The sequence below is a fragment of the Grammomys surdaster genome, unplaced genomic scaffold (genome assembly GCF_004785775.1).
Source record: "Grammomys surdaster isolate TR1022 unplaced genomic scaffold, NIH_TR_1.0 125877, whole genome shotgun sequence".
Lineage (NCBI taxonomy): Eukaryota > Metazoa > Chordata > Mammalia > Rodentia > Muridae > Grammomys > Grammomys surdaster.
This window is the reverse complement of record NW_021620702.1, coordinates 2,654,073-2,680,795: the sequence shown is the minus strand read 5'-3', so window position 1 is coordinate 2,680,795 and position 26,723 is coordinate 2,654,073.

Here is a 26,723-nt window from a genome sequence, read left to right as displayed (position 1 = left end):
AGAGAGAGAGAGAGAGAGAGAGAGAGAGAGAGAGAGAGAGAGAGAGAATATGTATAGATACATACATTAGTGGACCTTTGTATTTGGTGTACATATTTTTTCCCATATTTCTGGGGATCAGTATCTTAACTGAAATTTTGAAACTGGGTGAAGATTTCTGCACTCCCGGCTGTTGCATGTCTTCATGAAGACTGAGGAGGTAGCAATACCATGCTCCAGACTGTCATTTTAGAGGGCATTCAGGGTTAATATACTCAATGACTTCATCCAATAGACTTGCATATTGCCAACTGGATAACATAATTCCAAAGTTCTATTATATCTATGTGTCATTTACATGGTGATTCTATAAACTTTGGGGGATTTTGCAACCTTCCATTTAGTTTTGTCATAATTCAGGAGCCTTTAACCATTCCTGTTAGTTTGATAGCCCATTCTAAATCTTCAAGTGGCCTGCTGCATTGTCTATTTATTAAATACAGGAGCATAGAAGCTTCAACTAATTTATTTTTCTACGGGAATAATGTTCTCATTATTCTATGGGAAACATGGTCTCCTGATACTTAACTGTTCACTATGACTACGTACTTATATAGAACATATATGTACTTTTATATTCTTATACATATTCAGATGCAAACACATCTCATCTTATATCAGCCTAAATAAATGTCATAGTAAAGTTTGATACATGGTTACTTAAATATCAAACTATTGAAACTACGCTAAATTAAATTGCAACTCCTCCATGATAGCAGATATATTTCAAGTCTGAAAACCCACCTGTGTCTAGGAATTGCTCTAAACAATACAGGGGCAAATGTTCACTGACACCTAAGCCGTGCTGTGTCTACTACATCTGCATATGCAGAACGTCCCCAAACACCACTCCCTTTAAGGTTTTAATTTAACAGAAGTTGTCCAGAACTTAGAATTTGGCCTCATTTATATAAAGGCTGTTACAAAACTATGGCCTCACTCTTGTCATTCATTTATCTAAGTTGTCAGCCAAAGAAAGAGACATGACACATAGAAATGGGTTAAAAAGAATTAGATGGCAGTCCTGGTGATCCCTTTGGGGAACACACATGTTCATGTTCTTGTGTGCCCCAGTCGATCACTACACTGGCCTCAAAATTAAGGCTGTGGATAACATGAAGACCTTTAGAAAGACTCATGCTTGTTTGACCAAGAGGAAATGCTTTCCTTCAGATATGGTGTAGTATACACCCATGAAATACTGAAATAAGAGTATAGGGATAAAAAGCCTTAGTGTCTTTCTGATTAAATATCATGAACACAAACACACACACAGCCTCACATATGTACACACACACATACACGTTCACATACATGCACATACAGGCACACACACATACACATGCATACACCTGCACATATCCACACATACACACACAACCCATGCACATGTATGCACATGCATACAGTGCACACATACGTACTCATATAATCCACACATAAGCACATGCAGGCATACACAGGCACACAGACATAGATACACACTCACATACACACACATACAGGCATGCAACACACACACATGCACACACCTGTACACACATACAACCCACACACACACATGCAGACACACACACATAGACACACACATACAGACAGACACACACACAGGCACATACACACACACACACACACACACACACACAGTTTTTCTGTCCTCTTATTTCAAACAAGAAGATGGAGAATAATAGGAACAAAATTGAGAATTTATAAAGTACATGGGAATGGATAAAATGAACCAATATTCAGGTTGAGCGTCTGCCAGCTATCCCAGATGGGAAAGCAGGGGACTCAAATCCTAAAACAAGAAAACATATGTTCTATGTTCTCCTGGGAAATCGTGCCCTGTCAGTTAAATTGTGTTCTGATGGGGACTCACGTGGTGGGACAGCACAGAGTATGAATAGGTAGGTAGAGCAAAAAAGACAAAGGAAGGAGAAAGTGAAGTGTGTGGAGCTGATTTGTGTCACTTACTGTTTTTTCATTCCAGCCTCAAATGTCATGGCTGTCTTTGTCACATCTACACTGTTTGTCCTTGACATTTCATGCCATTTAAAAACCTCTTTATTTATATTTCAGTGGAGTCCCAAAGACTTTGAAATAAACACACATTCTATCCTACATGTTGAGTTTGCACTACTTCCTTAGAAATATGTTTATAACATAAAAGTAAGCATACCTGTCACCAAGCCATGAATATGTATGACAAGCTGCCAACATTTGCACTGGTCACTAGACTCCACCCCCTTTCTACTCAATTAAGAGAAGACCTAAAGCAGACCAAAAGAGAAGCATGAACACTGAATCTGAACTGTAAGATATTCTCTTCAAACACAAGAGGTGGAGGAATAGCCCATTGCTTGTAAGAGCAGCCAATAGTATCTGCCCTTGTTCCCTTTAGCTGACGATATGAGAAATAAAATAATTTGCTGTAGTAATTAGAAATTTGCATTCTGAATAAGTAACAGCAATAAAAACATTGAGTAAATGGAATTGTGTCAGAAACTCCCTTTGCTTGATTCAACAATTAACACATGAGAAACAATTCAAGATTGGACATAACTGCACAAAAGTAACTGTAGATGGCCTGTCTTCTTGCAAACTGCAAACACCTATAATGAGAGACAGAAAATATGTCTTATGAGGGGAACACGGGGTTCATGTTGATGATTAAATGCACAAGTGATACTTTCTCTGCTTTCTGTCATCATATGTCTAGAAGGAATGAGGTTAAAAAGCTAGCACAAAGGAAAGATAGCCAGAACACATGATTTTCGATAAACAAAAAGTGTTCCTTTGAGAAAACACTAGGTGTGTCCTCTGTGTGAGAATAAAGATGACAAGCTGGGGAGTCTTAGCATTTAAGGACACTTGCTAATTTGGCAGAGGATCAGTGTTTGGTTCCCAACACCCACATCAAGATGCTTACACCATCTTTAACTCCGGTTTCTTGGGTCCCGGTGCCCTCTCTGGTCCCCATTACCATCCTCATGCATGTGGTATTCATAAAGTCATGCTGGTAATGTGCAGAAATTAAATACCTTTTAAAAAGAATTGATATATGCGATAGGTTTTACAGATCAAGCCTGGAGAAGAAAAAGAAGCTACTTGGTTACAGATAGGACGTACACCACAAGTGGTTTTCTACTTTATGTTCCCAATAATACTAGGTAGTGTCAGTTATGGAAGGTCTGTCTTTTACTGATATAAGTGTCATATTTCATTTGAAAATCAGACACCTCTTCCTTCTCCCATTTTTTACAATACACAAAAATGTGTATATTGGCAAAGCTGTGCTGCAGAGCAGTGGAGTGTCCGTCACATGATTTCCTTGGCCTTAGCCGGATCCTGACAGAATCAGCAGAAACTTTGTTCTGCAACGGAAGCTTCGAGCCAAATAAAAGTCAGCCTCCAGATCCATTTGCTCAGCACAGATACAATTTATGTTTTTTCTTTTTTGCTTAGCAAGCACTTGTGCTACGAATTTTATCTGGAGAATTTTGGTGGTAATGAAACATTGCTATAATTTAGGATGAGCCAAGCATGTATAAAAATGAGAGTGCAAAGAAAAAAAATCTGTCTTTCTTGGCCCGTGGAGACTTATTTTTAAGTATAGATAAGATATAATTTCTCTGAGACTCTTAGAGATTTCTGCTGTTGTTCATAATTCAAGAAAAAGTCAATAGAGAGGATTTTATTTTCAATTAGTAACCATTTATTTTTTTAAGGAATAAATACTAGTCATTCTTGATTCTTTAATCACACTTGTTAAATATTTTATAATACAAGTACATGCCAGTTTTTAGAGGTGAGTTTCATACAAAGTGTCTTTCAGGGAAATATGAGTTCATTCTATTCTAGTATCAATATTGCTGTATTTGCAGGGATATAAAGAAAGGTAACCTCGAAGAAATAGCCTCACAAATTATGATCTGCTTTTGCTTTCTTGTAACTCATCTATCAATCTAATGATTTTTAAATGGCGTGAAGAACCAACGGAACACATGAGTATAAAAACATATTAAAGAAAATCATCTGAGGAAATGATGAAGTTTTAATTTATGTTATGTGATGATGTTTTTCAGGTATTTTTCCCTTCTTTGTGAGTATGCATTTGTGGTCACCATATATACAGATTCATACGTATATGAGTGTTTACTGTGGTGACCAAAGCTTGATTTGGGGTATCATTTTTACTGTTCTTCTGCATTATTCATTGATGCAGAATCTTTCAGTCAAACCCAGAGTTTGCTGCCTTGCTTTGTAGGGCCACCTTCTGAGAACCAGAATCACAGGCCTGTGACCATTGCTGCCAAGCCTGGGGGTCTGAATCCTACTCCACTTGTGTGTGCAGCAAGCTTTTAATCACTGGTCCATCTCCCCAGCCTTTGTCTCAACGAGTTTTAATTTTCATGGCTTTTATTTAAAACTGTAAGGAAATAGATGGAAGTAATGTCACACAACTAAATGCTAATATGTGTTTTGTCAGCATTCTCCTTAATATTTCAACTTCTGATAGTAACATAAAGCTCTCTGTGTGAGAATAAAGATGACAAAGATAAATTGTAAGAGAGCACATACAATGAATTCTGAAAAGCAAACAGTAATGATAAACTTAGAGGATTTACCTTTTCAAGGGCAACTTTCACAGGGGGATTTTAAAAGTTATTCAGAAATCTCCGTAAGCTTCTTAAGCCCCTTGTGATTTTGAGGTGATGTTTTTAGCAAAGTGTTGGCTCAGAGAGAACTAATGCCAGTGGTCGTTATAAAACGTCCTCTTCTGAGACAACTGAAATAGCTTACTATAGAATCTGTCAAAGTATGATGAGATACTTTAAATTCCACCAAGTCAAGAGTACAAAACCCTTTTCCAAGTATATATGGTATCACACCGTAGCTATGCAGCAAGTGTATGCAACTGCAATGTAAGAGGAGACTGTGGGAGGTGGGTATATTTATTCAGAGAGGTATTCAAATTAAAAACAACCTACGTACATTTGTCTACCATCTGTCCTCTATCACCTATCAGGTTTTCTATCATGAGCTTGGGTCTTCACTGTCCTTACTAATAAAAATAAGTAAGTCAGCACTTAGTAGGATGTTTTAATACAGACTATTTAGAGACACATGTGTACCACAGGATTACCTCGGAATTGGGTTTCTGCTATCTGTGAAGAACTTGAACTATGAACTATTAACAATATTAGCTCTCTCCTCCTCAATGCTGTTACCACTTCCTGGCATCTAAAGTCTTGCAATATCTTCTCCTTTTGTGATAGTCAGCGGCCAGAACAATGACATTTTCATCACGGGAGTTATAGAGGAATGGTGGTTTCATTCCGTCTATACTATTCTGCTTTTAACCAGGATCTTTGGTATTGTGGGATGGGTTTCCTATGTCTCATGTAAAGTTTACTTGAAGATGGACTCTGCCCTCACCTCAGTTAGAACAATGCCCAGCTGTAGACTTGCCATTGATGTCTTTATGATGTACTTAAAAAGAAGTGGAAAGACAGAATTATCAATCAGGAATAGCACCATGCACATATTAGGGATACTGGGTAGGTTTATATCCATAGTACTTTACCCCATTCATTTGCCCATCAGAAAAATACTTTACTTCATCCACACCCCTAAAAATGTCTACAGTATAGTTTTAGGGCCATACCTAAGATGTTTCTAAGTGACAATAATTTGAACGAGATGTTCTGCACACTAGGCTGAGCCCCACACAAGCTAATTCCCACGGGAGAATTGAAAATAACTTGTTTTCTCTAGGTAATTCTGCCTGCTAATTATCCATTCAATTCAAATTAAGAGCAGTCAAGATCCATATAGAAAAAGGTCACTCAAAGTGGCTTCTTTTTCTAAAATGGTTCTATAAACTCCTTTCCTTCAAGATTAGAATCTCCATTTTATATACATTCGGTCGGTTGCCAACTATCGTTGGATAACTTTAAACATACACACATATGGGCAAATCGAACTTTTAAGTGTTTGATAAAATGTAGCATGTACCACAATTTGGCCAACGTAAAATTTCTTAATTAGAAGATAATTGTCATTTACAGGTTTCTCAACTCTCTGTTGGATATTTACTTAAAGATATATCCTAGTGTTTTCCCCACAGTTATTCTGATGGATGTCCACCATATCCCCAAGAAATTTCTCTCATCAAGTGCATAGTGACACCTTAGACAGGTTTCAGTTGTGTGAGCTTCAGCCTTCTGTCGTATTACTCATCATTAACTCTACCATCCCATCTTTCATTCACACCCTTTACCCTACCTACAAAAGCATATGCCATGGATATTACCAAAAATGTAATTTAAATATCTTCATTAATTGTTGTTCAATATGTCACCCATTATGGTAGTGACATTGCACAATACAGCCCTTGGATTTATTATTTCTAAATAGGAATATCCTCCCTTATAAAAGATGATAAATCAATAACTACCCTTGCAAATTCTATTCATATGACTGTCTTCTCCCTGTGAGGAATCGGAGTGATTTTCATGAAATGAAAGAAATATGTGATACTGGGCTCAATAAAAAAAAATACATATGTGCACAGACATGAGGTCAGACTTCTACCTTTGAACCAATCTTCTTCAAACCTTCCTTGTTCTGTCTCCCTATGCTTAGCATCCTGGTTAACCTGTAGGTTGTGACCCTTTGGGGGTGGGTAAAATGACTCTATCACAGGCTTGTGTAAGACCATCAGCATACACAGATGTTTGCACTATGATTCATAATAGTAGCAGAATACAGTTATGAAGTAGCAATGAAAATAAATTTATGGCTTGGGGCGGGGGGGTACATGGAATGTCACCACAGTGCAAGAAACTGTATTAAGGGTTGCAGCATTAAGGAAGTGCCCTAGAGCATTTGCTTTAGAAAACACACCTCTAGAAACCCCTCTCCTGTATCTAAATGCTCTTCAAACTTCTAATTGGTGGTCCTTTTTTTCCATTGGTGGTCTTTTAACCAAGGAATTTCTTTCTTAAGGGGCTAGGAACCATTCCTCCAAGACATAACCGTGAGGATGATGGCATATCCATTTTGGGGGTGTCTTGCTGTCATGTGTACAACTAGTTCCTGTTGCAAACATACTAGAGCATGTAATATTAGCTAATGAAAGTGTTTCAGGAACAGACAGACAGACACACACACACACACGCACGCACGCACGCACGCACACACACACCTCACTCTAAAATCTCCTCTAGTCTCAGGTTTTCTTAGAAGTGAACAGGCTCTCCTATTGTAATAACCTAAATAAAGTCTTCCCTGTGTTTTAACTTGCCCTGTACAATGTTTTGCTTCAAGGAATAAGAACAATATGAGTATAAACAAGACATATCAAATTTGCTCAAGTCTGGATTTTATAAACCAAACCTTCAAGATCTTTTTAATGCAGTTGTATACAAATTAATGTGCTCAGAACTGATCTATATAAGCTTTTAGTGAGGCATTAGTTACCTCAAAAATTTAAATACTTTTGAACTAATTTCCACATCAGACAAATACCACTGTGTGATTTCATTTTTTTTCTTTACCTCCATTCTGAGCTGATAGGCTGTTCACTTAGAAGCCACAGCAAATGCTTTCTTGCATGTAAGGGCTTGTATTTTAATAGAACAGGCAAGTATTGATTTGTAGAGGATTACTAAAAGCCCATGTGAGAAAACCGAGAAACGTTTGGTCTGAGGGCAAAGATGGACACCGCTTAGGTGGAGGCACCAGATATTCTGTATGTAACAAAGATCAAGAAAGGGAGTCGTAAAACAGCAGCTCTCCCTAATGGTGCCTGCTAATGGGCACTGGTGATGTGCCGATCTTGGGTGCGATCTCATAAATGTAACAGACTTTAGTGGTTTTGAAGTTCACATCAGATTGTTTGTTCTTTAAACAATAGTTCGACTTCTCTTTACACGGATAAAGATGAAAGAAAAAGAGAAAGGATTGGAAACACGGAGGAGGCACAATAGCCACTTCAGACAGCTCTTGCGTGCTTGAAATGTTCTGAAATGTTGGGGAGAGATGATCAGAATGGAGAATGAAAGGAGTCCTTGGGTTTCTTTGTAGAATTGTTTTCTAAATCTCTAATGAGTCCACCTCCATGTATTTCACAGAACTGGTGGGCATCATTTTATCTTTTAGATCCTTACATCTCTTTATGTCTTTTTCTTTTTACTGAAATGCACTTGGTCACCAACTCTGTGTGTTTTTATATGTTTCTATTAGTTAATAAAATACTGTATTATTTTAGGTTTAAATATATTTTGCTTTGTCTACACAGCGTCAAAATGTTATCGGCTTAAGTAATTGTGAAATAGAAAGTTTGGGAGAGACAGCTGAAATTAACTGCCATTTGATGGGTCACATGGAAACCTAATGCAAGTAAAGTTTCCATATATATATATATATACATATATATATATATATATATATGTATATATATATATATGTGTGTGTGTGTGTGTGTGTGTGTGTGTGTGTGTGTGTCTTATGTATATCATCAAATCATAATGGCTGTTACAACTGGCCATCTCTTGTCACCAAATGAAACTTCTAGCTCCAGGATTGGATAACTTCTAATTGAGTTGTTGGCCATAGGTGTCCCATGAGAATCATCAAAACAGCACAGACTATTGTTAAGGCTATAAGGTTTCACCAGGGAGTGGTGGCGCACACCTTTAATTCCAGCACTTGGGAGGCAGAGGCAGGTGGATTTCTAGTTCGAGGCCAGCCTGGTCTACAGAGTGAGTTCCAGGACAGCCAGGGCTACACAGAGAAACCCTGTCTCGAAAAACAAAACAAACAAACAAAAAAAAACGGCTATAAGGTTTCTCTCTGTTAATTGACAGCAAGTCTTCACTGCTGGAAGCACCTGCATAACTCACTGAACATAGAAAAGTCAAGATGGTAACTAAGTAGAGCCTTCATCTCTACCGGCTAGAATGTTTGTTACAGGAAAGTATTCGCCACATTACAAAAAGAGAAGCATAAACACAAAGTCAGCCAAAAAGAAAAAGAAAAAAAAAAAAACTTTGATTGACAAAACTGTCCTGGCTGCAAGATATGTTAGTGCAACATTGACATAAAGCTTGTGGGAATGACCGAACAACACCTGAGTTGATTAAAGAGAAACTACAAATGATGAACCCTATATCCAATACCACTTGGTGAACAAGAGCCGAAGGCTAGGTAGACTATAGAGGATAAAACCAACTAGTACTGTTCTAAAATGATAAATTAAAGATAGAAAGAAGTAAGGGAGTGAGGAAAGTAAGAAGGAAAAAGAAAAGTAGCAATAGAATAACTCCAAAATGACGCTCTTCTATACTCATAGATAAATTCTTTGCTCTGTCATCCGTGGAGAAGCTTCGCCCTCTATATCCAATGAGAACAAATACAGGGCCCTGCAGCAAGGCAAAATGCAGAGAATGAGAGTCCTTAGAATGAACAGGCTTACATGGGATTCCTCCATCAAATCCCTCCCCTCAGGGTTCAGAGAACCCTACAGAAGAGGATATAGAAAGAGTATAAGAGCCAGAAGGCGTGGAGGACACCAAGAAAGCAAGACCCTCTGACTCAACATGGTCAATGCTCATATTAACTAACGGAGACTAACACAGCATGCACAGGGCATGCACAGGTACTTTGTGTATACATTATGGCTTCTAGTCTAGTGTTTTTATGGGATTCCTGGCTGTGCAAATGAGAGATATCTAGTCCTTCATGCCTTCTCTTGAACTCTTGTCCTTCTGCTGGTTTGTTTTGCCCAATTCCATATATTAGATATTGTTTTACCTTATTATATTTTATTACATGATATTTTATTATTATCCTGTATAAGCCTGTTTGTTCTCTAATAAAAGAGAATTGGTGTGAGAGGGGAAGGTTCTGGAAGGAGTAGTGGGGAAAGAAGCCATACTAAAAGGTATTTTATGTAAGAAAATTGTTATTTTCAATAAAAGAAAAAAACTGAAAAGAAGAAAAGGAAGAGGAAGACAAAGAAGAAGAAGAAGAGGAAGAGGAAGAGGAAGAGGAAGAGGAAGAGGAAGAGGAAGACAAAGGAAGAAGAAGAAGAAGGAGGAGGAGGAGGAGGAGGAGAAGAAGAAGAAGAAGAAGAAGAAGAAGAAGAAGAAGAAGAAGAAGAAGAAGAAAATGAAATCAGTGGTCATCCAACACATGTGTGCATTCTTTTTCTAAACTAATGGGTGAATCATATGGTGTCACATGGATTTAACTGTAGGGAAAGTTGTATTGAAACAAAGGCATATCTACCTTACATCTTTGACATCTTTTTAGATTGGCAATATATTCTGTTGCCCCCTTACAAAATGAAAAATGGCAAGCAATTTAAAATCTTGGAGAACAAGTTCACAGAATGCTTGACCCTAGGGGTATGTGAGCCATGAGCCTGTGGTTACTCAGGTCTGACCCAGCAGTGGTCTGTGTCCATGCTCTCCTCGATGCCAAATAGATATTAAATGTGTCACCTTAGTAGATGGCTCTTCCTACCTAGGAACTTTGTATCAGCACGTGTAACACAAGGTCTTAACAACCAGGCAGGATGACATTGCATTTTTCTTGAGCAAGTATAGTTGTGACAGTCAGGCTTTTGTTGTCTCTTTCTTGCTCATGTTGTAATCGTAAAACCATGCCCTCCATTGGTATTTCAGGAGCAGTCATGCCCAACTACTAGAGTATGTACTTTAATCCCCAGGTGACTAAGCCCTCAGTTTATCTTAAATAAAGCCTTCGTTCCCATATGTTGTCTCTCATTCACACCCTTTAAGCTGACAAAAGAGAAAAATTGATGAACCATACAAGATATCCTGCTGTCTAGACAATAAAACAAAATTCATTTTCTTAAAAGAATTACTTATTTTATTTTATGTAAGTACATTGTAGCTGTCTTCAGACACACCAGAAAAGGGCATCGGATCCCATTACAGATGTTTGTGAGCCACCATGTGGTTGCTGGGAATTGAACTCTGGACCTCTCCAAGAGCAATCAATGCTTCTAACGGATGAGCCATTTCTCCAGCCCCATGAATTCATTTTCCACAAACAATTCAAAACACAAATTCATATGCCGTGACTAGAACTTCCAAAGTTGTGACAACTTATTTCTGTTTTTACGTGCTTCCGTAAAACACTTAGCTTCGATCATCATTTAGACCAGAGCAGATTGTGTTTGGAGACAGGCTTTCACCAATACCAATAAGATTTCCTTCCAGAAGCAGTTGGTCTGTGAGAATCTGGGGATTGTAGTAGAAAATACAACAAAAGTTCCAAAAGAATGGTCTTGGCAGGGGCTTCGAGCTTCACTGTGTGAACCCAGTGCTCTCGATCACTCTTTTGGTACCACAAACACTTCATGGTGCTGTACTTCTGTAGTGGGTTTTATATTCTAAACAATAAAATTAACTTTTTAGTCATATAATCACAGCATTTATAGAGGATTAATAGGTCATTGTGCCCAACAAACACTTCAAAACTTAAACTGACTTCAGTTGAGGACGTCTCCTGCCTTGGCTGATCTCCTAGAAATGTAACTTTCAAACTACTTTAACTCTCAGGAAACCCAAGATGCCCGCAGAGCTCAGGGGCATGCTGCCTCTTCACACTTATGGTTGTCTTTATGCTACAAATTTTAATTCTTCCCGCAGAAAGCCAATGTAGAATACATGGCGTCCACATTCTATGTTACAAATTCTTGAGCGTTTAAAAAAGATCCTTAGCATAAAATAAAAATAAAGTTTAAAAATAACCATTGAAAATATACATGTCACCGGGCGGTGGTGGAGCACGCCTTTAATCCCAGCACTTGGGAGGCAGAGGCAGGCGGATTTCTGAGTTCAAGGCTAGCCTGGTCTACAGAGTGAGTTCCAGGACAGCCAGGGCTACACAGAGAAACCCCCCCACAAAAAAAAAAAGAAAATATACGTGTCTAGCCCCACCCATATTGTCACAGATGGCAGAATAGCATCCTTTTTATAAATAAATACTACTTCATTGTATAAGCGTACCACATGTTTCCTTACCCTTCTTCAGTTAGGGGACATTCTGATTGTGTATTACAAACAGCGTTTTCATAAGTGAGAAGATGTGACTTGCTTTCAATCATGTCAATTTTAGGTATTTTGCAAACATATTCAGGACAACATACTAAACGCATTTTTAAAATTATTTTTCATAACTGTCATAATGTTTCCAATAATCTCTGTGCTAATTTATGCTTCAGCAGGCCGAATGGACGTATTCCCTTTTAGCAACATTCTTATCAGGACCAGTTACTTTTAGTTTGTCCAATAACAGTTATTTTTACTGGCTAAAGGAACACACTGAACTTTGTTGGGCATTTCCCAGAGTTTTTCTCAGGTGCCTATATGTGATTTGTGTGCCCTCTCTTGAGCAACATTTGCATATACTTACTGCCCATCTCAAATAGGATGGTTTTCTTCATTGTTATTGAGATCTTTACGGATTCTAGAAGACATTACACTAAGTCAAATAAGCCACAAATAAAAGAAAAATATCGTGTGGAATCTAAAAATATCGGTCTCAGAAATAAAAATGACAGTTACTGAAAGCTGAAGAGAGCAAAGGGAAACAAGACGAAGATGGGTCGATGTAAACTTGCTTATAGTTAGATCAGAGAAATAAGATGAGGAGAACAATAATACCAACCAACCACAGCTCCCAGGGTCTAAACCACCAGCCTGGGAGCACTTAGGGGGGGGATCCAGGGCTTCAACTGAATATGTAAGAGTGTAGGGCCCTGCTGGGCATAGGTGAAAGAAGAGAACCTTGACCTCATGAAGGCTGGATGCCCCAGGGGGTGGGAATTTTGAGGGTGGGGAGGTGGGAGTGGGGGGGAGTAGATAGAGGTACATCCACAGAGAAGAAGGAGGAGGGGTGAGGGGATTGGGGGTTCCAGGGTGGGTGGGGGATGGGGTAAGGGGACAACATAGGAAATGTAAATAAAACATCCAATAAAAAAAAAGAAAAAAAGATGCATATTCTATTGCACAGTTGAGTGATTATAGATTAAAATAACATGTTTTATATTTACAAACTGAGAAGAAAGGGCTTACAATGCCTGTACTTCAATTATAGGATAGACACATGTTCATCCTTGCTTTAACAATATATCACATGTACAGAAATTGAAGAATCACGTGGAACCAGATGACTATGTACAATTTTATACACATATTCTTGGTTCTGGATACCATTGGTTGGTTTAGTAATATAATTGTTTCTAGAAAACAGATGTTACAAGACTTCTAAGACTCCTTCAAAATTTCTCGATATTTATATAATTTCTCTTTTTGTCCACAGGGTGAAAAACAAGGGTGGGCAGGCACCTGTCCCATTTCAAGAAAACAGCATGAGATTGGTCAGTCATTGATCTATTCTGATCATTCTTAGTTGAACTTGTGAAGTTCTGGAGATAGAGAGAGGAATAGTGGTTTGGGGAAACTCAGAGAGATACTGTCTATTGGTCTCAAAATACAGTTAGCTTGGAAGAATATCCTCTAATATTTGATGGCATGATACAGTAACTACAAGTAACTAAATATTTCTTTGCTTATTTCAAAATGGCTAGAAGGAAATCGTTTAACGTTTCCAAAAGAAGAATTTTGGAGACTTAACTGAAGCAGTACCTGAGGTACTCCTAAGAATTGACTGAGAAACTATACAGGTTCAGAACAGGATATTTGAAGGCATTTGCTCAAAGAAAATGAATGGAGGTTTTTCGAAATGAATGTATTTTTGCCCATAATACAATGTCTTGCTTCCAAGTGAATATTGGAAAGTAACACTTGCCAGAAGGAACGTGTTTCCTGTCAGCGCTTACATGTTTTTCTGAAGAGACCAATACGAGGTAACATAGTGAATGGAAAGTTTTACAAATGGCCGAATGACTGACTGATCACGCAAGGCTGTACCCGTGTGCCTGTTACACATTTCACTCAAAGTGTAAAATAGACCAAGAGATTCTAATGTCAACAGCACTGTTAAAGCCATTGGTGTGGACCCGACTCCACCTTATCCCTCACTTTCAGATAGATGACTTCAGTTTCGTGAGGCTGCTCTGCTCTTTCCGTCTTCTGATTCTGTGTCCTCGAAAGTCCGTTCTTTGTTCCCCTACTGTGCAAACTTTCTGAACGTCAATGTGACGCAGTCTGTTCTTCCAGATAGTCCTTCATTATTTTGTTATGAAACATCCTCTTTTCAGTTATGGGAACATCTCTCACGCTGTGTTTTAAATCATTGCTGGCTAAAGCACCTGTATCCCTGTGTGGTTTTATAATTGAGCTGGATCTGGTAGAATAGGCCTGAAATTCTGAGTATTTAGAAGGCTAATGAAAGAAGATTGTAAGTTCAAAGCCTGTCTGGGGTACAGAGTGAATTCAAGGCCAGACTGAGGGATCTAGTAAGACCATCTCTCAAAATTTAAAAAGACAAAATGGCTGCAGGTGCAGCCCAGAGACGGGACCTCTATGGAGCATTGAGCAGAGTCCTGTGCTCAGTCCCCACTACCACAAAAAATAAAGTAGAATAATAAGTGATGTCTTATTTGTTCACCCTTGATTCCCAAGATTCCAAATATATCTAATATTTATTGAGCCCTTTGCCCAAGGCATTACTTGACATTTCATAGATTGTTCATTCAATGTTGGCAGCAAGCTTATCGGACAGGTATGCATATTTTCCTTTAAATGGCATTGGAGTTAGTACTCAGCCTTTTATGGTACAGTGTCAGCAAATGTCAAATCGAAAAGATGCAAATTGCATTTGTTAACCCAACACATTAAAATTTACTTCAGTGCCATTCACTTAGTAAAAGTACTTAAATACGTGTTAAACAAAATTGTCTTTGAAGGAAATTTTCTATTATTGGGTTAATTTCATGGTTGATGTCATATTATATATTTTCCTTTAAAACAATTATTTAAGGAAGCATTTTCACCACTAATTAGGGGAAAAACAAAACCTGTTGACAAATAAAATTCAAAGTATTTATATGTAGTGTTTCTAAAATCAATAGGATTTTTCTGGCTTCAAGACTGACAGAAAAAAAAAAAAACTAAAAGTTATTGGAGAAGTCTTCCTGGGGTGGTACTTTGAAAAGAATATTCAGAAACAGTCTCAATTTTACTGTCTCTTGAGGCCCCTAACACTCCAAGCGGAATTGTGAAACACATCATAAATTTCTTTTAATCTCATTCTAAGGGAGAGTTTTCAAATAAATGAGTGTAGAGTCCACTGACCATAAACTAAGCTGAAGCAGAGTGAAATTGAAGGTTTGGAATTTGCTATTCTAGTAGGGATGGAATTGCCGGTTCTAAATAAGATAGGTACCCAGCTTATCTCCCTTGATTCAGCCTTCTTTGATGGTGCAAGCACTATTTAATATTTTGAATTGAAATTGAAAGACGCCCACAGGCACACTCACATTCCTTCTCTTACTCCCCAGGGTTAGTTCATTTTGTCACAGCATTCATTTTTCAGCATCACCATAATCTGGAGACAAAAGGGAAGAATATTTAAGTTAAGGAGGCCAAATCTAAAGTTTATAGGACAAAATGATTTGTGGCTCAGAGGTGGGAACTACACAGAAATGGAGCATGACTCAGGATGGAGAAAAGCAACTTCAAGATAAGGATGACCAGCTGTGGACTACTTGTTCCAAGCCAAGATCATATGGGATGAAATGTACCTCGTGAATATTCCCATGCGGAACCATTCAGCATGTGGTCCTTCCTATCACAAGGCTATAAGCTTAGCCAATCCCACTTTAATTCTCTTATATTTGAACAACTGTAAAAATGTAGAGAGGATATCATGAAACATGGAAGGCAGATAGACCCATAAAAGATATTGATTAATTGTAGCCTCCAGGGGAAATCAGGGCCTAGTCCCATGAGGAAAACTGAGACACCACAGCACACAACCTCAAAACTGACTCTGCTACCAAGTAAAGAGAGGGACTAGCTTGACTTACCATCAAGTCACGTTCTTTATTTGCTGGGTAATAATGCGGGGTGTTTCACTGAAATATGAGTCCCACCCATATCCTGTTCTGTGGTTCTGGTTTCCTGTGATCACTGTCGTTCCAAACTATTTTTTGAAGTACAATGGGAAATTAATTAAGATATACTTCCGGAAGGCCATCGTACATGCTTTGGTAGATGATGATTTTCTGTTGTGTTTACTGTGTTGAAGAGAGCAAAGCCCTCTGGCCCACATTTGTCAGGGTTACTAACTCCATGCCTGAGGAGTTCCCCATAAAGACAACCAACCTCAAAAGACTCAACATGCTGAGTCCATCAGCAATGATTACTGAGTTTCCTTCATGACTTCAGGGTTGTTGCTATGTGAACACTCACGTCCAAGCAGCTGTGCAAAAATGTGTGTAGGAATCAAAAGTAAAATATCCAGATGAAGCTGCAAAGGTCCCTGCCCTTCTATGTGACGTTATGACACACGTGAATGAACTGACCTTTAAAGCACTTTGTGTCTTAATCCACATTTTAACTAATTGGAGCCAAACAATAGAGATCCTTTTGTATCCAGTCATAAATTTCTGATACCAGCATCTTTGCTGGTCCCTTCTATCTGTGCACATAGAGAGATCCCCAATGCCTGTCCCAGAGAGTTTCTGAGACACACCCATGCTGACATCACATTTGTAAGATACTATGCAATAGCCCCATTTCTCCTCAGCTACTGTAGACCCATTTGATAAGTAAATGAGTTACAGAGATCCATACTGTGAGTACAGACCTATTTGACCCCATGGTACATGAAGGGCCTATGCATAGCCTGCCATTAAGAAATGGATCACCATTGAACTGGTCACAGGGTCCCCAATGGAGGAGGTAGAGAGAAGACTGAAGGGGCTGAAGGGGCTTGTGGTCCCATTGGAAGAGCAACAATACCAACCAACCAGAGCTCTCAGGGTCTAAACTGCCAACCTGGGAACATGCTAGGAAGGAACCCATGGCTTCAGCTATATAGTGGAGGATGGTCTTGTCAGACATCGGTGGGAGAAGAGGTCTTTGGTCCTGTGAAGGCTGGATGACCCAGTGTGGGGGAATTCAAGGGTGGGGAGGGAGGAGTGGGTGGATGGGTAGAGGCACATTCTCATAGAAGAAGCAGGAGGGGGGAATGGGATAAAGGGTTTGGGGGGAGAATGGGGAAAGAGAATAACATCTAAAATATAAGTAAATAAAATATCCAATTAAAAAACAAAGATTATCATGTGTTCAGCATGCCAAGTAAACCGAGCTAGATATGGTTAAAAACAACGACAGTGGTCTTGACACAAGTGAGCCCACCATCTCAAACACACTCCCTGCCCTGCTTTTGCTTTAATCTAGCATTTTGATGAGTTTTTTTGTTCACATTCCCTTTACCTAATCCACCAAAAAATCCTGAAAATACTAATATTGATGTTTAAAGGAACCGTTGGCCACAATACATAATTTTCTTCACAAACAGCCTTTTAGATTGAGCACAGTAGAGTACCCCTTCTGTAATTTGCAGTGAAACTGAAGCTTTAGGAGATAAATTCACACGTTTGTTTGTACAGGTTAGTACACTACGTTCTGATTTCAAAGCACATACTCTATTGCTGTGTCACAAAGAACTCTTTCTTTTTGTTTGTTTCTTTATCATTAAACAATGTATCAGAAGCTTTATACTGAAACAACTCCTTAGATGGAATGCATAGTGGAGGAGGAGGAAAGAGATCAATGGCATTTCAAAAGAACACTTAATCTGAAGCAAACTGTTGCTATTTCTGCCTGCAAGAACATCTCTAAGCTAAAGTAAATAAACACAATGGTTTAGTTACAGAAAAGCCAAAGATATGATTTTGGATTTCTCCATAGACAAATATTTCTGGCTCTCACAGGTTCACAGTTAGTTTTGACAAAAATGAGTCCTTCTAGCTGAAAGTAACTGTTAATCAGATTTTCTATTACTATAACAAATGACAGGGTAATCAAATAACAAAGCAAGAAGGTTTATTTGGTCTCCTATATTCAGATGGTCCAGTCCATATCAGCTGGCCCCATTTTCAAGCCTGAGTTGAGATAATTCATCACAGCAGGAGTGTCATCAGAGAAAAGCTGTTCATCAAATAGCCAGAAAGGCATAGAGAGAGAAATAAAGAGTTAGAATCCCCTAAACACCTTTGGCTTGGCCCGAATGAGCTAGAGATCATTCATGTGCACTCATGTGCGCACGCACACACACACACACACACACACACACGCACGCACACACACGCACATGCACACGCACACGCACACGCACACGCATACACGCACACACACACACCTCTAGGCTGGAACTAGTCAAGATGTTCCTACCTCTCAGTAGCACCATGATAAGGATTAACTCTTGTCCATACGTACCTTGGGACTCCTGATTACTCTGTGAACTTAAGATCCTGCATTCACAATTCTGAGTGATATATCATGAAACTGTTCAATGTCTCTCTGAAACTGCAAGCCATTTGCAAACCTGTAGAGGTTATTTGGACTGGGACACTGAGCTCAATAACACTGCTCCAACCGCTGACTGTTAGGGAACCCATTGGAAAAACATACTCACCAGCAAGTAGAGAGACCTCTATGGGTACCAATGAGCCAGCCACACTGAGTAGATGACAAATAAGCTTCCGGGGAAATCCTCACTCTGCAGTTTCATCATGTGACAAGGACCCCACTGAGTCACTAAGATGTAGTTCTGATGTTCTGTTTGTTTCCGGGGAAATCCTCACTCTGCAGTTTCATCATGTGACAAGGACCCCACTGAGTCACTAAGATGTAGTTCTGATGTTCTGTTTGTTTCCCAGTACCATTGTTTCACAGAATAGCATACAACGCATCTTCAGTGTTTCAAACTTTATGCATTTCAAGCAGGTCCTTTAGAACATCTTATAAATGTGAACATATGGGACTTTAAATTTTGATTCGAAATAATTTGAACATGATTACTTTCCAACATTTTTTTTTTTACCAGGCTTGGAAATCTTTACTTTAAATACTTAGAAGAGGCTCTGAGCATAGGGAGTATCATGGTGCTGTCCTCGGCTGTGATTACTAGAATTTAGGTTCATTTTCATACACAATGTAGGTCCAATGTAGGCTTTTATTTATTCTCAGCCAATGAGAAATATGTGGATACCTCCCTTAGAACAAAAATACAGTCACAGAGAAGAAACACCAAAGGAGCAGGTACACTCTATAAATTCTCCTGAATTACTTTCATTTTTTTTATTTCTAGGATCCGCAGCTTAAAACACAAGAATTCTATGCATAGCAAAGATGTACTAGTTTTCAGAGCAATTTCAGTTCATTTAAGAAGATTGGACACGGCACAAATGAACATCAAGAGATAAGTGGCAATACTCGATGCTTAAGCTGTGGTATGTAGTTTCATTGGGATAGGATTTAAGAAAGAAAAGAGTGGGAAAAGGAAAGAAAAATGGGAAGAAGAAACACACAACTCAAAAATTTTATGCTGAAAGCAGACATGGTCAAGCAAAAATAGCATGTGACTTTATTTATGTAAAATGACAAAACACAAGCCTGGCTGTGTGGAAAGACAGCACAACAGTGATTGTGTAGCTAATGAAATAAGAGCAAGAGGAAGAGATGCATGGAATGAAAGATAAAGCACTGTGAGCAATGAGTATGCTTATTATATTAACTTCAGTGTCGGTTTCATGGTGCTAATAAATGATAAAATACCAAAATTCCACTGTAAATGTATGTCCGTTATCATATATCAGTCTCATATATCCCTGTTTGAAAACTGTGTGGTGTAATTAAATAACACAGAATACTTTCCAAACACGGTTGTGTCATCTTGTATTCCACGCCATTTGGGAATAAGTTTTATGTCTGAGTTTCAGATGTTTATTTCACTTGTAGCCTAAATTTTATACGGTAAGTTGGAATCTTTACATACTCTGCTGAATTTGATTCCTAACATCAAGGCCTGTTATCTGTGAGTTTTCATTTTTAGGATTTCAGCTTCTTCTATTTTTTTAATGTTTACGATTTTTTATTTATCTTGGAAGAGGCATGTTTGAGTGTCGGAGGATAAGTGGGTCGAGTTGGTTCTCTCTTCTGCCATTCTGTAGACTGAACGCCAGTCATCACGGCATCACTGGAAGCTATGCATTTAGTCATGCATAGCTTTGCCAACCTTCAATTTCTCCTTGTCTTTTGTGTTAAAGTTCTCTGTCTGCATGCTTGGGCTTGATGCCAGCACCTAGGCATCCTTAGGACTGCTGTTTCACTGCTGGGGATAGGGATGGTGTAAGAGGCTCAGAAGAAGCAGGCGAGTGTTTACTGCTAACATAGGTTTTTCCATGGGATCATGCTTCTCCGTTAGAGCATACCACTCCGGGAAACCTTTCCCTTGTTTCACCCCAAAGAGTTTTAACATTTTAAGTTCTTGTAGTTTGTGTCTCACGATAAATTTATAAATCCACACACCGCAAATAAAAACCTCTGCCATTCTTTTTAAAATGGTAAATACGTCATTTTATTTTCTTCTAATTGTGCTTCGTATACATGCATATAGTGCTTTGATCAAGCCTGCTTCCATTTGCTCCCTTCCGAGTCCTTCCATATATATCCCTGCACTATTTCATGGGTTCTGTTTTCGGATGCATTGAATCCACTTGGTACTGACAACACGTGCAGGGTTGTTAAGCCATCCACGGAAGCATGGGTAGCCTCTCAGGGGCCACATTTCTGAAGAAAGCAGACTGTTCCTCACCCAGCAGCTACCAGTTGCCAATAGCTACTCAGCTGGGTGCGGTGCATTTTTGACCATCCCCATCCATTCTCTGACTGATGTAACACTCACCAACTTTCCCTGAGACTATTCCTCCTTGGTGTGGTGAAACTCAGGCACAGTTTACTGTCTAATCTATCACCATCACTGGTTCTCCTGCAGAGTGTTCTGACTTTCCTCTCTGGTAATCATAGTGTTGACTGATCATTGGTATAAGAGGAGGGAGAATATAAGTAACAATATTGTGTGGCTTCCAGTTTACAGAGAAGAGATCTCCAGTGAGACTCTTCAGCATTTGGTAGAAAGGGCAACATTCTCTTGCCAGGGGTTATCTTAATCACAGAGTAAGTAATTTGAAATCATCCCTATCCCATGGGTGACTCATCACGTTTTCACAATGTTCCAAAGAGGAACCAGTAGGATCAGTGTTGAGAAAGTGAAGTGCCCTCTTCTGCTGACTTTTTTGTAGTGAATTTATTACTGTTTCTTCAGACTCTAACAGATAAGTTTAATCATCTGCACTCACTTATCAGTTAGACTGCTTGCTTCCGGGTCATGTCTTCCAGCTTGGAAATTCTGCATTTCTGTACACACACACACACACACACACACACACCTGCCCGCGCGCCCGCATGCGTGCGCACATATACATATATAAATTGCAAGGAATAATTCATCATAAGAAATCCATGCCAGATATATACTGCTATAAAAAATACTCTGTGAACAAAGGGTTGAATACACACACACACACACACACACATACTTGGGAGGGACTAGAGGGATGAGAGTGGAGGGAAAGTTGTATGACTCTATTTCAACTAATACATAAATGAGAAATGAATAAATAAATAAATCTTCTTGATGATTTATTATGGCTCAGTTTAGCCCTAAGACCCTCAGTTTGTTTGCTCAGCACTCAGACTTCTCTGTTCTCCCCATGCAACCTTCTAGCTGAGCAGGTGACGTTAAACAATGCTCCTAATGTACTAGCCTATCCTCTAATTTCTTAGATTAAAGCCTCAACGGATTTAAAAGAACTCACATTCAATACTCTGGGTCCGTTTGTTTGTTTGATTGTTTGCCTGTAGCATCCAAAGGGTAGTATTAAAAATTCTTTAATCATGGTAACCTAACATAGTTTAACATTAACTATCTCTTCTAATGTTTATCTGTATGTGAGTAAAATCCTTCCCTCAGTTGACACAATCATCTTATTCTTTTCCCCTCTCTTTTAATATTTATCTCTAGGGAACTGAAGATCCATTTGACAGACCTTCACCTTCATAAAGCAACACTGGTTGGCAAGGATATATAAACCTTAAACTTTTATAAGCCATGGTGGAGGGATGAGCCTCACAAATCACTTCTGTGAAACTCTGTCTCAAAATGAAACTTGAAACTGTAAATAGTGTAGACCTCTACAAACAATAATGTAATTTTGATCTCTACAAATAATAATGTAACTTAGACCTCTACAAACCCTTGTTACTGTTTAGAGAAAAGACAGTTAAGGTTAGCAGACAGATCTTCATCTTTCTAACCAAACCTCTCCAAGTGTGAGCATTCAAACATTGCAATTTACTAAACAGCATGGAAGAGGCCTCAACAAAAATGTCAAGGTGCGTGATTGGAAAAATTCAACAACGAAAGCATACATAGCAAAGGTCTTGACTAGAAGCATGAATAGTCCATAGGGCAAAGAAATTACAGGGAATTACTCACCATAAGAAATCTGTGCCAGATATATACTGGTAAAACAAAATAATCTATAAACAGAGGCTTACTTTATTACATGATACAAAAGCTTAGATGTTATAAAAAAAATTTTCTAAACCATCTGGCAGAATCATCAACAACCCATATGAATCTCCTATGAAAAGTCTAGTCTGAAACATTCAATCTGGGGTGTTAAAAAGAGAAATGAAGCATACATGTTAGGGAAAATACAGTGGAAGTAACGGCGATTACGAAACATTTAATAATGGTTTAAATATTTTCAAGTACTGATTCACTTGAACTCATAATCACTACTCACCTTATATATTAGAACCAAAGTGTAAAGGAGTCAAAGTCTTACGACAGTTGAAAGATTAATATAATATCAGCCCTAGAATGTGGGTTCTCAACCACTTCCCATCAGAACCCTCTGCAGATCCTGGTCCTCTGTGTATAACTGTGTTTGCCCACAGGCACAGTTGTTATATGAACTCACATTTTGAGTTTATGCCAACACAGAGAACCAGAAGAGTCAAGGAGATGTTAGATTTCCAAGAAGATCTGAAGAGGGAGAGTGTCCATATAGCAGAATCTTCTGCACAGAGATCTGATACTTTGTAAGTAATCTCTTAATTGACTGTATGGATGTAAATTTCTTCTATTCTTGGTTGTGAGCCTTTAAAGACTGAGCCATCTCTCCAGCCCTCCCCATTTCTCATTTAACATTTTACAGTTTTATTAGATTGTGTACTTACAGAAAATGTCCGATATAAAATCTGTGTTCTTTCATTTTAATTAATTAATTAATTAATTAATTAATTAATTCTTGACCTATAATGAGGCAGAATGCACAGCAAAAGAATGTAGGGTAGATGTTACCTAGAGTGGACCAGAAACAGAGAGAGGAGGGGACCTTTGACCATGTATAATCTTCACAGGAAATATCAGAGTGTCCTAATTCTCCATCAACACCACAAATCCTAAGCATTCAGGCACCTCAAAAATAATACCAAATTTTTTGACACATACGCCCTGATAGGGATGTTCCAAAATCTAACATAAACTGTCCTCAAATGCACTACAGCACAAACAGGGAGCTCGTTTTCATCATTTTTTTTTCAAAAGACATAGAAAAAGTCAATCATATGTTACCTGCAGTAAAAATGTTTCATAAACATCTACCATTCCAAAGAAATTATGTGCAGTGTGCACTGGGGAGAGAAGTATTTCTGTGAAGCACATTCTTAGAACTGAAAATTCTTAGGCAACATATGTTGCATATCTTAGGATTTCTATTGCTACGATAAAGTATTATGATCAAAATCAATTTGGGGAGGAAAAAGCTTTATTTTAACTTATATCTCACAGGAAATACCCCATCACTGAGTGTGGTCAAGGCAGGAGCCTGAAGGCCAGAACTGAAGCTGAAAAAGGTAGAGAAATGCTCTTCATGGCTTACTCATCCTAATTGTTACACAACCTAGAACTTCCTGCACAGAGGTAGCATTGTCCACAAATGGTTGGACATTCTCACATCAAGAATATGCCCCAGAGGCTTACCCACAGGCAAATGCAGTAAGACCTTTTCTTTATTTTTTTATGTTTTTTATTAGTTATTTTGTTTATTTACATTTCCAAGGTTATCCCCCTTCCTGGTTTCCTCTCTGAGAACTTCCCATCCCAAACCACCTGCCTTGATGAGGGTAATCCCTCACCCACATGCCCACTCCCACCTCACCACCCTAGCATTCCCCTACGCTAGGGCACCGAGCCTTCACAGGATCGAGGGCCATTCCTCCCTTTGATGTCAGACAAAGCCATCCTCTGCTACATGTGCAGCTGGACCCATGGGTCCCTCCATGTACATTCTTTGGTTGGTGGTTTAGTTCCTGGAAGCTCTGGGGGAATCTGGCTGATTGAGTACCCTCTTCCAAAAAGACACTATGTCCTATAAGGCTGACAAGAAACTAACCAGTAGACAGTGAAATTGATATTGTTATTTACTAGAGAATACATTAGTTCCCAATAATATTCACAGTAAGCTACAAAATAAATGGAAACAACTAATTGTCTGGTCATTATTTAAAAGTTATTAAAAATAATAAGTCTTCTTAATGTCTTTCACTTACAAAATGTGAATGTATGTAATTTATCTTCCATTCCAATAGAATGGCAATCATTGAAAGGACCACCTAGTAAAACAGCAGAGTTGTGATTAAACACATCTTAGAATCAGTTCACAAATAGTAACAATTACATAAACAAGCTACAGCAAGAAGAGGTTTTTAAATCTCTCTAGGTCATCTTACTGACTCAAATATTTTCCAACTTCATATAATGTAATCACAAGTTCAATACCTTTAGTGAAATCTCATTAAATAAATTACATTCCTGTATAATTATACATGCCTAATTGCTATTACCTCTAGGAGATATTTTGTGTCCTAAGTACATCAGATAGAGATTAAGTAATTCCATCTTAGCCTTTGAATTAATTTCAAAAAGGGGAAATTAAACCTAAGATTGTCCGCTTATTGAAATTAAGATTAAATAATAATTGCTAAATTGCTTCATTGAAATCAATAAAATTATTCAATTCTTTCAGGAACAAAGAATTTGCAGGGACAATAGCTATAATTGCTCTGCTCTTATGATCTGTAATATGAATATTTTCAAGGTTTATTGAAGACTACAATCTCAACATGTGGCAACTATAAGTAACTGTTTTTTACTGAATTATTTTTGAAAACAGATTTATCCCTCTTTTAAACAAAATTTTAGAAAACATTTCACGCCTTTCGTTGACCCACTTGAAATAGTTGGTGTTTGAAATTTCATGACCCTTAAAACATCCCTTTCCTAAGATTCAAATTAATATTCTCAGAACCATGTTGTTGATAAGTGTGTGTGTGTGTGTGTGTGTGTGTGTGTGTGTGTGTGTTGCCGTCCTTCCTATATGGTAAATTTTATTTTCTGATAGATTATTTATTTCCCTTTCATTGTTTCATTTTTCATAACTCATAAAGTAAGTTCAGAAGGAATCATAGTATAATAAGTATTATGTTAATTTATTTGCGAGTCTATGAATTCTTCTAGCTAGAATTTGTTATCCGTTTAACCAATGTGAAAAGTGAATGAAAGAAGGATAGAGAATCTGCCTGTTTCAATACGCTGCTGTGTTGGAGAGGCGAGATATAAATTCAACCTCGCCTCACATGTTCCAGTTAGTCACTCTCATCTGTTGACTGTACTTTCTGAGGCTCTTCTGTGGATTGTGATAGTCTTATCATTTGATTTGGGGATCGGGAAATCGATCATTACTTGTATTGCTTTCAACGATATTCTAATTTTTGTCTGGGCACCTACTCCCTCATCATGAATTTTATGACTTCATGGGCTTAGGCTTTTCAAGGACTGCGCTCTGTCTTACTGTTCTTAACAGTAGACCTATGGTGTGTACTTTTCTTAACTGTAGACCTATGATGTGTACCTGAGCTTCTTAAAATTTGCCACTTGCAATCCCTTCCACCTGAGAAAATTTTTTACTCAGTATTTGGCATGTCATTATATAAAACAGCATATTAATCAAAATCTTACTGATAATTTCCGGTCCACAGGATAATCCATGTCCCCAAATTCTAGAATTCAGAATTTTCCAGTTTTCCTCAAGAATTTATGAAGCTGTTTTCCCTCTTCCAGAAGAACCATTCCCTTATCATTGACAGAAAGGACAAATGGCTACCTGTGCAGTGTATAAGCCCGCTAAAGCACATGCTGCCTTCAGGGTCCATCAGCACTGCAAGAACCTGTTATACACCTCAGATTTAATGCTGGGATCCTGAATGGGGTCTGCTCATGCTTTAACTCATGAGTTTCCCAGCCAACAGCTACTCATTCTTAAAATACTTTTATTTTGGCTATGGTCCCTCACTTTTGCTCTGTCCATAACTTCTTTGATGTCCTTGTAAGGAGTTTGAGGCAGAATTGGGGGGTTGGAGCCAAGATGTTCTGCAAAGAGACCATACCCTGGAATGGATCTAACTCAAGATGTTTATGGTGTGGGGGACAGGAGAGGGAGAGGGAGAGGGAGAGGGAGAGGGAGAGGGAGAGGGAGA